Here is a 13,706-nt window from a genome sequence, read left to right as displayed (position 1 = left end):
TTTTAAAGCCTATCTCTTGTGATATGAATAGTGCCATACCAGCTTTCTCTGATTGGTATTTACTTGGAACAAACTGTTTACACCCTTTAACTCTGAGTATTTCTATGTCCTTGTATCTGACATATGTTTTTTGTAAATAGCAGATAGCTAGATCCAGTCAGACAACTTTCTCTTGTAATGTGCTATTCTAGTCTGATATTAATTATGATCACAAATATATTTGATTTATTTTTTCTGTCTTATTCTATTTTGAATTTAAACTGATTTTTCTAAGTTGACACATTTTTTCTTCATTGCCCTCTTTTTGATCAGTAAACTTTGTAACCTTTTTTTCTATTCAGTGTAAAATTAACATTCATTTTAAAATGGTTATTATTAAAATACTAACATGCATACTTAAGATATAAAGCTAATATTTCTGTCCTCCTCTATACAATTCAAGAATCTTAGAACACTTTAATCTCAATCACCCCTACCATTGTACATTTTTTATTTTCCAGTATTTTATTCTATCTTAACTTTAAACCCTGGTTTGATGTTATTATGATTATTTTCTATAGCTCCTATTTATAGAGACCTAAGTTTACTGATTTGTTTACTCACCATTCCTTTATGTATTGCAGACCTTTCTTTCTGGATTATTTTCCTCTTTCTTAGAGTACACTCCTTTAGTGAATGATTCTAAGAAGAAAATGGTCTTGGTTTTGATTTTCTGAAAAGTTTTATCTTAATTCTTAAATAAAGTTTAGCCAGATATCGGACAAGTTAACAATTATTTTTCTTTTATTATTTGGATGATATTATGCTATCATCTTCTAATTTGCATAACTGTTTTAAAAATGTCAGCTTTTAGTCAAATTGTTTCTATGTAGATAACTAGAAAAAAAATCTGATTTTTATTCTTTAATTTACTTAGAACATCAGTCTATTTCCCAAGTGAGGATGGAGGAGGAAGTAGTACAGGCTGGAAGAGAAGAAAATACAAGAAATGGTCATTGGGGCGGAGTAAGAGCATGGATGAGTTGGAAACCTGTTGCATGCTTGCTAGCACACTAGAAGCCTGCTTAACGTTACCAGTTAGCATGGTTGTGTATGTTCTGCTCCCCATGTTGGCAACCCAAATGTAGTAAACAGGCAGTGAAGAGTTAGAAGTAAGGGATGAAGTTCCACTAAGTGTGTGTTAAAATTTTTCTTAAGGGAGAATGAGAGGGATATTGGTCTTGCGTGTTAAGATGGTGAAAGAGAGAAGAGAGGAGACCCAAAGATGGTGAGGGACAGTGAAAAGATATTAAAATACACAAATTTGAGGACCCAGAAGATCTAATGGATTATTCTCATTGGAGGTACTAGAGAGAGTGAGCAGGGAAGAGAGGAAGCAGTGGATGAATATGGAATGCTTAAAAAGTGAGATTAATAGAAAACCAGGTGTTTTTCTATCCCTGTATTATATACAATAATTTAGATTATGCTAGGCTGCCGTCTATGGGGTCACACAGAGTCAGACACGACCGAAGTGACTTAGCAGCAGCAGCAGCTATTTAATAAATCTTGCAACTTTTATGATGAGTCCTACTTTTTCTCCTTCTCCCTCCCCTTCCCTTTCTTCTTCAAAATTGTTTTGGCTATTGTCTTTTAATCTTCCAGTGAACTTTAGGATTACCTTGCCAAGCTCCTTGAAAAACGCACTGAGAGAAAATATGTATATTTTCTACCTAGACAATTTTTCCTGAATGGCTCCTGAATAGGGCCTGGTCCCTAGAAAGACCAAACCATAACTAGCTGTTGGAATTTTCAGCCCTGCTTTCCATCCTCCAGAGAGGTGAGAGTAGCTGGAAATGTACTTAATGATCGATCATGCCTACTTAGGGAAGCCTCTATAAAATCTCAATAGTAGGGGTTTCTGAGAGCTTCCAGGTTAATGAGTGCATCCACATAGGGAGGGTGATTGCACCCCAACTCCATGCCCCCTTACCCAGACCTTGCCATATGTATCTCTTCACCTTGTTGTTCATCTGTATCCTTATCATATCTTTTAATAAACTCATCAATGTAACTGTTTCCCTGAATTCTGTGAGCTGCTCTAGCCAATTAACCAAACGTGGGGAGAGGGTTGTGGGAACCTCATGTTTATAGCCAGATTGGACAGAAGTTATGGGTAACCTGGAGACCTACTACTTGGGATTGGCATTTGATGTGAGGTGGGAGCAGTTATGTGGGACTGAGCCATGGGTCTGACACTATCTGACATTCTCTCCAGGCAGATAATATCAGAACTGAGTTAAATTGTAGAACATCTAGCTGGTTTTGTGGAGAATTGTTTGATGTGGGGAAAACCACCCACATTTTGGTGACCAGAAGTGTCTGAAGGGAAGTATTCTGTGTGAATAGTAGAGGAGACACATACAGGGGAGGACTGGCTAGTTTTTAACTCAGATTTTAATTAGATTATAGGCTTCTTTGGAAGAGAACTGACTTAAAAAAAAATTGTCTTCCCATCTAAGGCATTCCCTTTAATTTAAGCATTATTTTCCAGCCTTTGGCTACATAGATTAATTTTCCCCAATAAGGACTTTCATATTTCCTGTTAGATTTTTTTATTTAAAAACTTTTTATAGTTTAAGTATTCTTGTGTTTTCTGTGTAGGCAATTATATGTGGCATGATTTTACTTCTTAATTATATCTCTTTATTTCTTTTCTCATCTTACTGTACAACTCAGAAGTCTAGACCAGTGCTGAATTGAAATGATGAAAGGAGAAATTCTTGTTTCTCCCCTATTAAAGGTAATGTATCTAAAATATGTCAATTAAGAATGATGCTAAAAAAAAAAAGAATGATGCTCACTGTAGATTAATGGGTAGATACCCAATTATTAAGGTCTTCATATGACACTCAAGTCTAAATGTCTGTAGGCTTTCTTTTGGACTGTTCTGTTTCCCCAGGGTGAAACATTTAATTTCTTACCTCAGGATAGGCCTGACAGTCAATGATCTCAAGTGCCAATACAAGAAGGGCACTTGTAATCTCACCATTAAATGATCTCTCTGTTTCAGTTGGCACCTCACACTTGTCCATCAGTGTGCTTGATCTCCCAGTTGTGAGGCTCTCTGGACAACCCTTCCAGGGAGAGCGTTTGTCTCTTGCTGGGGTCAAGAGGCCCTGCATGTTTGGAGAGGATACCAGTTTCTTTTTTTCTTATTTTATACTAAAAAGGAACTAAATTTTATTCATGACAGCAGCTTTAATTTCTTTTTTTAAAATTTAAATTTATTTATTTTAATCGGAGGCTAATTACTTCACAATATTGTATTGGTTTTGCCATATATCAACATGCATCCGCCACAGGTGTACACATGTTTCCCATCCTGAACCCCCCCGTGCCATCCCTCTGGGTTGTCCCAGTGCACTAGCCCCAAGCATCCTGTATCCTGCATCGAACCTGGACTGGCGATTCGTTTCATATATGATATTATACATGTTTCAATGCCATTCTCCCAAATCATCCCGTATTCTCCCTCTCCCACAGAGTCCAAAAGGCTGTTCTATATATCTGTGTCTCTTTTGCTGTTTTGCATACAGGGTTATCGTTACCATCTTTCTAAATTCCATATATATGCGTTAGTATACTGTATTGGTGTTTTTCTTTCTGGCTTACTTCACTCTGTATAATAGGGTCCAGTTTCATCCACCTCATTAGACTGATTCAAATGTATTCTTCTCAATGGCTGAGTAATACTCCATTGTGTATATGTACCACAGCTTTCTTATCCATTCGTCTGCTGATGGACATCTAGGTTGCTTCCATGTCCTGGCTATTATAAACAGTGCTGCGATGAACATTGGGGTACACGTGTCTCTTTCAGTTCTGGTTTCCTCAGTGTGTATGCCCAGCAGTGGGATTGCTGGGTCATAAGGCAGTTCTATTTCCAGTTTTTTAAGGAATCTCCACATTGTTCTCCATAGTGGCTGTACTAGTTTACATTCCCACCAACAGTGTAAGAGGGTTCCCTTTTATCCACACCCTCTCCAGCATTTATTGCTTGTCGACTTTTGGATCACAGCCATTCTGACTGGTGTGAAATGGTACCTCACTGTGGTTTTGATTTGCATTTCTCTGATAATGAGTGATGTTGAGCATCTTTTCATGAGTTGTTGGCCATCTGTATGTTTTCTTTGGAGAAATGTCTGTTTAGTTCTTTGGCCCATTTTTTGATTGGGTCATTTATTTTTCTGGAATTGAGCTGCAGGTGTTGCTTGTATGTTTTTGAGATTAGTTGTTTGTCAGTTTCTCATGAAGGATTTCAACTAGACTTTCCTTTTCCTTAGGCTTTCAGAGGTGCCTGTTGCCTCTAGTTCAGGCCCTTCTGGCTTCTACTGTGAGTCAGACACTTCATGTTGCTTCTTGCCTCTTGCAGACTGCCTGCTAGTGTCAGCTTTCCTTGCTCTGATGAGTCAGTCACCATTTACCCATCTACTTTCCTTCTTCCTAAATGTCCTTTACATTTCTCGTCTCTTCTGTGGCCCTTGTAGGTTTAATTCCTTTTGGGGGCTTTAGAGAAGAGTAACAATAATTGATCTGAATTTCTAATGTTTAACTGAAAGTCAGATTTGTCTTTTCCATCTTTTTTCAGCCAATTTCTATGTCATCTATGTCATAATAGAATTATGATGAGCATACACCTGGATTAAAAATATGACTGAAAACCTGAGAATCTTTATTTTTAACTGGCAAGTTTAACTTATTCTTATTTATTATGAGTATTGTTACACTTGAATTTATTTATTTCTGTCATCTTCATATTTTTGCTTTTCACAGTTTTTCTTTACTTTTCTCTTTTTTCCCCAGTATCTGTTTTATTGAATTTTCTTTATTCCCTGCTTTTCCTTCTCTATTAGTTTGGAAATAATAGATTCTATTTCTATGGTTTTAGGGATTACACTTAAAATTTAAACTTGCATACTTGATTCAACCAAATCTAAAAATAATCAGCCTCTCTACCCTTATGCTGATAATAAAGTGAAGTCATTCAGTCGTGTCCGACTCTTTGTGAACCTGTGGACTGTAGCCCATCAAGCTCCTCCGTCCATGGGATTCTCCAGGCAAGAACACTGGAGTGGGTTGCCATTTCCTTCTCCTGGGGGATCTTCCCAACCCAGGGATCGAACCCAGGTCTCCCGCATTGCAGGCAGACACTTTAACCTCTGAGCCATGTGTTGATAATACAACCCCCTAAGAATGATTAACTCTTACTATCAACTTTTGATTATCATCTTGTCTGGCTTTTCAGGATCCCTTTGTCTTACGTTTAGCTTTGTTGTTGTTGTTCAGTCGCCAAATTGTGTCTGACTCTTTGCAATCCCATGGACTGCAGCACCCCAGGCTTCCCTGCCTCTCACCTCTATTGGAGTTTGCCCAAGTTCATGTCCACTGAGTTGATGCTCTTCTGCCTTCAATCTTTCCCAGCATCAGGGTCTTCTCCAATGAGTTGGCTGTTCACATCAGGTGGCAAAAGATTGAAGCTTCAGCTTCAGCATCAGTTCTTCCAATGAGTATTCAGGGTTGATTTCCTTTAAGATTGACTGGTTTGATTTCCTTGCTGTCCAAGGGACTCTCAAGAGTCTTCTCTGGCATCACAGTTTGAAAGCATCAATTCTTTGGTGCTCTGCCTTCTTTATGGTCTGGCTCTCACCTCTGTACATGGCAACTGGAAAGCTTTAGCTTTACATTTTTCTAAATGCCTCAATTGGTCATTATTACTACTATTATTGGCAGTCTTTATTTAACAATTTCTTTGCTCACAATTGCTTCTTGTATCTTGCATTTTCCTTCTGGGTTCAATTAACTTATTACTAAAGACCATACTGTAATGGTTTTTTCCCAGTGCAAATCTTTGAATAGTACATTCTTTCATATTTTAGATAATTAAAAATGCATCTGCTTCACTTTCATTTTACAACTTAATTAGCTGGTTATAGTGTTTTAAGGCCATAGTTAACTCTTTCTAAATGATAAAAATAGTTTTAATTGTCTCCTGACACCTATTGTTACTATGGAGATGGCTTCTTTTTCTTTTTCTTTTTGCATTCATGGCATGTAGCATCTTATTCTCTGACTAGGAATCAAACTCATTTCCCCTGCAATGGAAGCACAGAATCCTAACCACTGGACCTCCATGGAAGTCCTGGAGAAGACTTCTGATTTTTCTTTGTGTTAAAAAAATTAATTTTTTCCCTTCTGAGACTCTCTTTGTCTTTTTTGTTTTCCAGATTTATTAAAATACAGCTGGGTATGGATTTATTTATTTATTTTATTATTATTATTTTTTGCTAGTGATTTAAAAAAATTAAAAAAAATTCATTTATTTTAATTGGAGGTTAATTACTTTACAATATTATATTGGTTTTGCCATACATCAACATGAATCTGCCACAGGTATACACGTGTTCCCCATCTTGAACCTCCCTCCCTCCTCCCTCCCTGTACCATCCCTCTGGGTCATCTTCAGTGCACCAGCCCCAAGCATCCAGTATCATGCATCAAACCTGGACTGGTGATTCGTTTCATATATGATATTATACATGTTTCAATGCCATTCTCCCAAATCATCCCACCCTCGCCCTCTCCCATAGAGTCCAACAGACTGTTCTATACATCTGTGTCTCTTTTGCTGTCTTACACACAGGGTTATGGTTACCATCTTTCTAAATTCCATATATATGCATTAGTATACTGTATTGGTGTTTTTCTTTCTGGCTTACTTCACTCTGTATAATAGGGTCCAGTTTCATCCACCTCATTAGAACTGATTCAAATGTATTCTTTTTAATGGCTGAGTAATATGCTTACAGTATTTAAGCAATATATCTAGGTATTAATTTTTTTATGCTTACAAGTTTTTGTACATTTTTTTTCTCAGGATTTGTGCTTTTACATCAGTTCTGGAATATTCTCAGCCATTATCTTCTCAGCATCTCTGTTCTCTCTTTCTGGAGCTCCAGTTTTATATAAGTTAAATCTTCTCTTTACTCTTTCCACACCTCTTATCGATTTTTTTTAACTTCTTGATGATTCTCTTTTTTCTTCTATCATACTGATTCATTTTTTCATTTTTGAAAATCGAAAATTTAACTAACCTGTGTTTTAACCCATCTGTTGAGATTTAATTGGAATGCCACTGATTCTTTCTCAAAGTCTTTTAGCTATTTTTTTCCCCCAGAGTTCTCTGTGCTTATAGTTTCCATTCCTTAGTTCTTTATTTGAAAATTCTTATTTTCTAATCTTTCTCAGTTTATTCTGTTCTTGCAAATTCTTGGTGTGATACATATTCCAGTCTGTTTTATCTGCTGACTTCCTGTCATGGCAGATTATTTCCTGGTTTGCTGAGTCAAGTGTTTTGCATATGTATTTGTGGCTATTGTATACAGCTTAATTGAGGTTTTTCTTGCCTCCGTCTAGGGTCCTTGGGATTTCTATTATCCAGTCAGCTTGGAATTCTGGTGTCACTTAATAGCATGAACTCTAGGTTTTCTCAGGCTTGGTATTTTAACTTCTCATGGGAAAACACTACTTTTTTACTCAAAATTTTGGGAAAAGACAACTTCCTTGATCCTTTATTAGGCCCCCAAACTGATTTTTTTCTAGTTCTCCTTTAACAAAAGGAATAGCCTTTTCACTAAATATATATTTCAAGTTAATTAGTTTACTTTAGTTGGAGGCTAATTACCTTACATTTTGCCTTTTCATACTGTTCATGGGGTTCTCAAGACAAGAATACTGAAGTGGTTTGCCATTCCCTTCTCCAGTGGACCACATTCTGTCAGACATCTCCACCATGACCCGCCCATCTTGGGTGACCCCACAGGCATGGCTTAGTTTCATTGAGTTAAACAAGGCTGTGATCTTAGTGTGATTAGATTGACTAGTTTTCTATGATTATGGTTTCAGTGTGTCTGCCCTCTGATGCCCTCTTGCAACATCTACTGTCTTACTTGGGTTTCTTTTACCTTGAACGTGGAGTATCTCTTCACGGCTGCTCCAGCAAAGCACAGCTGCTGCTCTTTATCTTGGACGTGGGGTATCTCCTCACTGCCGCCCCTCCTGACCTCGAACGTGGCATAGCTCTTCTAGGTCTGTCTGCGCCCACGCAACCACTGCTCCTTGGATGTGGGGTTGCTCCTCCCGGCCACCGCCCCTGGCCTCCGACGTGGGGTAGCTCCTCTTGGCTGTTCCTGCGCCATTGCACCCTGGCACTCTCGGCCATTAAAAGACGCTTACTCCTTGGAAGAAAGGTTAGGACCAACCTAGATAGCATATTGAAAAGTAGAGACATTACTTTACATTACATTACAAAGGTCTGTCTAGTCAAGGCTGTGGTTTTTCCAGTGGTCATGTATGGATGTGAGAGTTGGACTGTGAAGAAAGCTGAGCACCGAAGAATTGATGGCTTTGAACTGTGGTGTTGGAGAAGACTCTTGAGAGTCCCTTGCACTGCAAGGAGATCCAACCAGTCCATTCTGAAGATTAGCCCTGGGATTTCTTTGGAAGGAATGATGCTAAAGCTGAAACTCCAGTACTTTGGCCACCTCATGAGAAGAGTTGATTCATTGGAAAAGACTCTGATGTTGGGAGGGATTGGGGGCAGGAGGGGAAGGGGGAGGAGAAAGGGACGACTGAGGATGAGATGGCTGGATCACATCACTGACTTGATGGACGTGAGTCTGAGTGAACTCCGGGAGTTGGTGATGGACAAGGAGGCCTGGCATGCTGTGATTCACGGGGTCGCAAAGAGTCGGACACGACTGAGTGACTGAACTGAACTGAATTACTTTACAATATTATAGTGGGTTTTGCCATACACTGACATGTATCAGCCATGGGTATACATGTGTCCCCCATCCTGAACCCTGCTCCCACCTTCCTCCCCATTCCATCCCTCAGGGTTGTCCCCAGGCATTGGCTTTGAGTGCCCTGTTTCATGCATCAAACTTGGACTGGTCATTTTTCACATATGGTAATATACATGTTTCAGTGCTATTCTCTCAAATCATCCTACCCTCGCCTTCTCTCAGAGTTATATTTTTTAATGTAAGTAATCCAGAAACACCTTGCCTCCTCCATGCCCAAAATCATAACTTTGTGTTTTCACAGATGATAAAACGCCCTCCCAGCTGTGAAACATATGAAATTTGATGCAGATACTTTACGTTGGCAATTAAATAGTCATTGAACAGTAACTCTAAAAAGTTTTACGTTTATAAAAATATGACCTTTTAATTACATTTTTACAAATTAAATAAAGTTGTTATCCATTAACTATAATGTGAAGGATTTTGATACAGGCTTGACGTTAACACATACACTCATTCCTCTTTAATTCTTGCATCTGCAGAGTTCTTTTTTCCCTCTCCTTCTTTTTGTGTTTCATCCACATATTTTTGTGCCTATAATGGGAGACAGATAAGTTTAGTCTGCACTTAGTTTAGTTGCTAGAATTGGAAATAATAAATCAAGATAACACTCAAAATTACTTTCTATCCTCTTATTTTAACTAACATGATTGAAAATTTACAAACTATCAAAGGTGACAGACTTAATTATTATCTTCCTTGTCTCAATATTCTATTGATGGATCAGTAATGTTTGGATAAATAATAAAGACCTGTATAATTATTAAATTAATTTTATAATTTTTTTGCTTTAATTCAGAAAAATCATTATTTTTAACCAGTAGTTTTACAAAATTGGCATTGAATTGACAGAATTGTCATTAGATTGATTAAAAGAATTAAAAAGTTAGATGAAATTGTAATTAGTATATAAAACCTTAATATTTTCACTAGACTGTAAATAAATGTAAAAAAATTAAAATTTTATTCATTTGTCTTCAAAAGTTATTTTTCTTTTAAAATATAAAAAATTACTTATCAAAATTAATAGCCAAAAGATAAATTATAGCTAATGGATATCAACGTTATTTAATTTATAAAAATCTGCTCTCTTCCCTTTCTGATGTTTATTGTTCTTAGAGTTTGTATCACACCACTTGCTGCTGCTGCTGCTAAGTCACTTCAGTCGTGTCCGACTCTGTGCGACCCCATAGACGGCAGCTCACCAGGCTCCCCCGTCCCTGGGATTCTCCAGGCAAGAACACTGGAGCGGGTTGCCATTTTCTTCTCCAGTGCATGAAAGTGAAAAGTGAAAGTGAAGTCGCTCAGTCATGTATGACTCTTAGCGACCCCATGGACTGCAGCTTACTGGGCTCCTCCATCCATGGGATTTTCCAGACAAGAGTACTGGAGTGGGGTGCCATTGCCTTCTACTTTATTATTTCCTGCTTGTATCACTCAAGTTAGGTGGTGAACAACTTGAAAGCTAGAACCATATCTTGGAGAAACTTTGTAGTTTATATTAACCTAATTTATTGGGATTCCCTGGTGGCTCAGATGGTAACGCATCTGCCTGCAGTGTGGGAAACCCGGGTTCATTCCCCGGGTTGGGAAGATCCCCTGGAGAAGGAAATGGCAACCCACTCCAGTACACTTGCCTAGAAAATTCCATGGATGGAGGAGTCTGGTGGGCTACAGTCTATGGGGTCGCAAAGAGTTGGACATGATTGAGCGACTTCACTTCACTTTACCTCATGCCGATTGCAGCCATGAAATTAAAAGACGCTTACTTCTTGGAAGGAAAGTTGTGACCAACCTAGATAGCATATTAAAGAGCAGAGACATTACTTTGCCAACAAAGGTCCATCTAGTCAAGGCTATGGTTTTTCCAGTAGTCATGTATGGATGTGAGAGTTGGACTGTGAAGAAAGCTGAGCACCAAAGAATTGATGCTTTTGAACTGTGGTGTTGGAGAAGACTCTTGAGAGTCCCTTGCACTGCAAGGAGATCCAACCAGTCCATTCTAAAGGAAATCAGTCCTGGGTGTTCTTTGGAAGGACTGATGCTAAAGCTGAAACTCCAGTACTTTGGCTACCTCATGCGAAGAGTTGACTCATTGGAAAAGACTCTGATGCTCGGAGGGATTGGGGGCAGGAGGAGAAGGGGACAACAGAGGATGAGATGGCTGGATCACATCACTGACTTGATGGACGTGAGTCTGAGTAAACTCCAGGAGTTGGTGATGGACAGGGAGGCCTGGCATGCTGTGATTCATGGGGTCGCAAAGAGTCGGATACGACTGAGTGACTGAACTGAACTGAACTGAATTTATGCTATTGCTTGTTACAGATTGATTCTCTTTTCTGAGATACATTTCTCAGGCTCTTCAGCACATGCATTAATAGATCATATAATCATCAAAGCATAAATAGGTGTTTTTAAAAATAAAAGTTGGAGGCCTGTGAAGATCCCCCTCCCCACTTTATTAATATTAAAATACAATTTATTGAATTCTTTCTTTTTTTTTCCCCCTTCTACTTGGTTGCTCTGTGCTAAGTGAAAGGGTTTTTTTTTTTTTTGATAGTATGTATATGAGAAATACAAACAATGAAGCCGTCCTTTTATGATATAAACTACGTTTGCCTTCAAGCCAAGGGAATGTGGAAACTCTACATTCATGGAAAGGAATCACTAGTTTTGAGTTTTCAAGTTCTTACTTTTAAAATTTATTGAGATTAGCTCAGTCAGCATTAAACTTGAGGCTTCCAGATGACTTTTATGATTTTCTTGTGGCTTTTTAGAGGATTGACATATTTTTATTTCTTTACACTAAGAAAAGACAATAGAATTATTTAAATACCAACAGGTATTTTTAGAGATGCATGTTTGTTCAATTCACTTTGCTTCTTTTTTTTTCTTATTAGACATAATTTGGATTTGAAGAGAAATGAAACTATAGACCTCAGCGTCGAAGAGTTAACATAAGAGCAGAGTACATCAGTTTTTCTTTAAAAATTCAGAATTTTCCCCCATATTCCCCAAAGTATGTATTTAATTCTCTTGGCATGTTACATAGCAAACTGAAAGTATTTATGAATGTGGCTACTTCTTTTAACAAGTTCCAATAACTGCTTCCTAAACTTGTGTTTTTATATCAATTACATACAGTAAGCACTGAAATCAACCAAAGAGAACTGCAGAGGCCAACTTAAGATATTCATGTTCAATGAGGACTGAGCCTGCCAAAAATAAAATGTGGATATAATTTTATAACACCATTTTATAATTAAAGTCATAAGTGAGGTTTCCTGCTATTGTTTAAAAATGTGTCATGATAAATTTAAATCAAAGATATAGGCAAAGAAAGGTCTGTAAAGTAACAGATGAAGGCAACTAAGATGGTACAGGAACACAGCCCAGTGCAGAAAAGAAACACATGCAAACAATTTTAGTGAAATAATTACATTTATTGTAGATGGAGTTCTGTTTTAGAAACTATAACCACTTAGAAATGGTTTTCATTCATGTCAGACTGAGGTTAACTTGTTGGTACTGTCTGTCTATAGAGAGATTTTTTACCAGCAGAGAAACTCAATACATTGATTTAATGATAAGACTCTGTCTTCTGACCAAATAGCCACCAAACAAAATCCCCTAAAACAGAAGAAGGTAGTTCTTGCATGCTGTCCGCAGTTAGTGTCACCAGATTTAGCAAATAAAAATACAGGACACTCAGTTAAATTAGAATTTCAGATAAATTACAAACACATATTTAAGGGTAAATATGTCTCACACAATATTAGGAACTAAATTCTAAAAAAGTTATTTGTTGTTTATTTGAGATTTTAATTTAACTGGGTGTCTTGTATTTTATCTGACAAGTTTAACATTAGTAAAAAACACAAAGTTTGGCAATAGATTTTTGTAATTTTAAGCTAACCATTTGAATGACAATACATTTAAATGATCAGAGCAGAGAATGAGGTAAATTTATTTTTGTACTGTCAGCTCATTAAATTTCTAATGTTCATAGCTATATGGATTAGTGATGATTTCTGTTCAGTAATGGAGAAGATTTTTGTTTTGCTAGTGAACACAGCTCATTTAAAAGAACTTCTTCCCATAGGAGATAAGTTGATTCACATAGATGAATAGATTTAATCATTAGGGCATTCCTGGCTTTAATAAGCCATGTTTGTCTAATGCATGGGCCGTTCCCAATGTATCAATTCATTCATCTTGTCTCTAATACAAGCCATGTGTTTCTTATGGGAGTTGAAAGGACATTAATCAGAATCTCCCCCTTCAGCCAGTCCAAGGGGACACAAAGTTCTTGGTTACATCTCAAATGTCAAGATATGGGGAAATGGAGAATAACATTCAAAGCGTATCAGTTGTAATTCATACCGTTGTTACAATTGCTGTGAAATGTGTTGGGGGTGGGGCAGCAACGAACCATAAAGCAATGACTTTTCTGTGGAAACTGTGGCTGGAAGGGCCTGGAGGGCTGTATCTGTTTTTCCTCAACAGACAAAACTTCCACGAGAAAGCAGGATTTGGTATCCAAGCTTATGTATAGCTTGATTGTCCTTTAAGAATAAGGGAAAAATGTAGTCATCTCTGACTTGATTTCCTTGTTATAGATCAGTGGTTCTAAATCTTGGCTTCAGATAGGTACCACCTGGGAGCTTTCAAAACTCCTGAGGTTTTTGCCACACTCCAGACCAATTAAATCACAATCTCTGGATTGGGATCTAGGCATCGGTCCTTATCAAAAACTCCCCACATAGTGCCAGTGTGCAGCCAGGCTGGAGAACCAAT

Source organism: Oryx dammah, unplaced genomic scaffold (assembly GCF_014754425.2).
Source record: "Oryx dammah isolate SB20612 unplaced genomic scaffold, SCBI_Odam_1.1 HiC_scaffold_10, whole genome shotgun sequence".
NCBI lineage: Eukaryota > Metazoa > Chordata > Mammalia > Artiodactyla > Bovidae > Oryx > Oryx dammah.
This window is presented reverse-complemented; position numbering follows the sequence as displayed.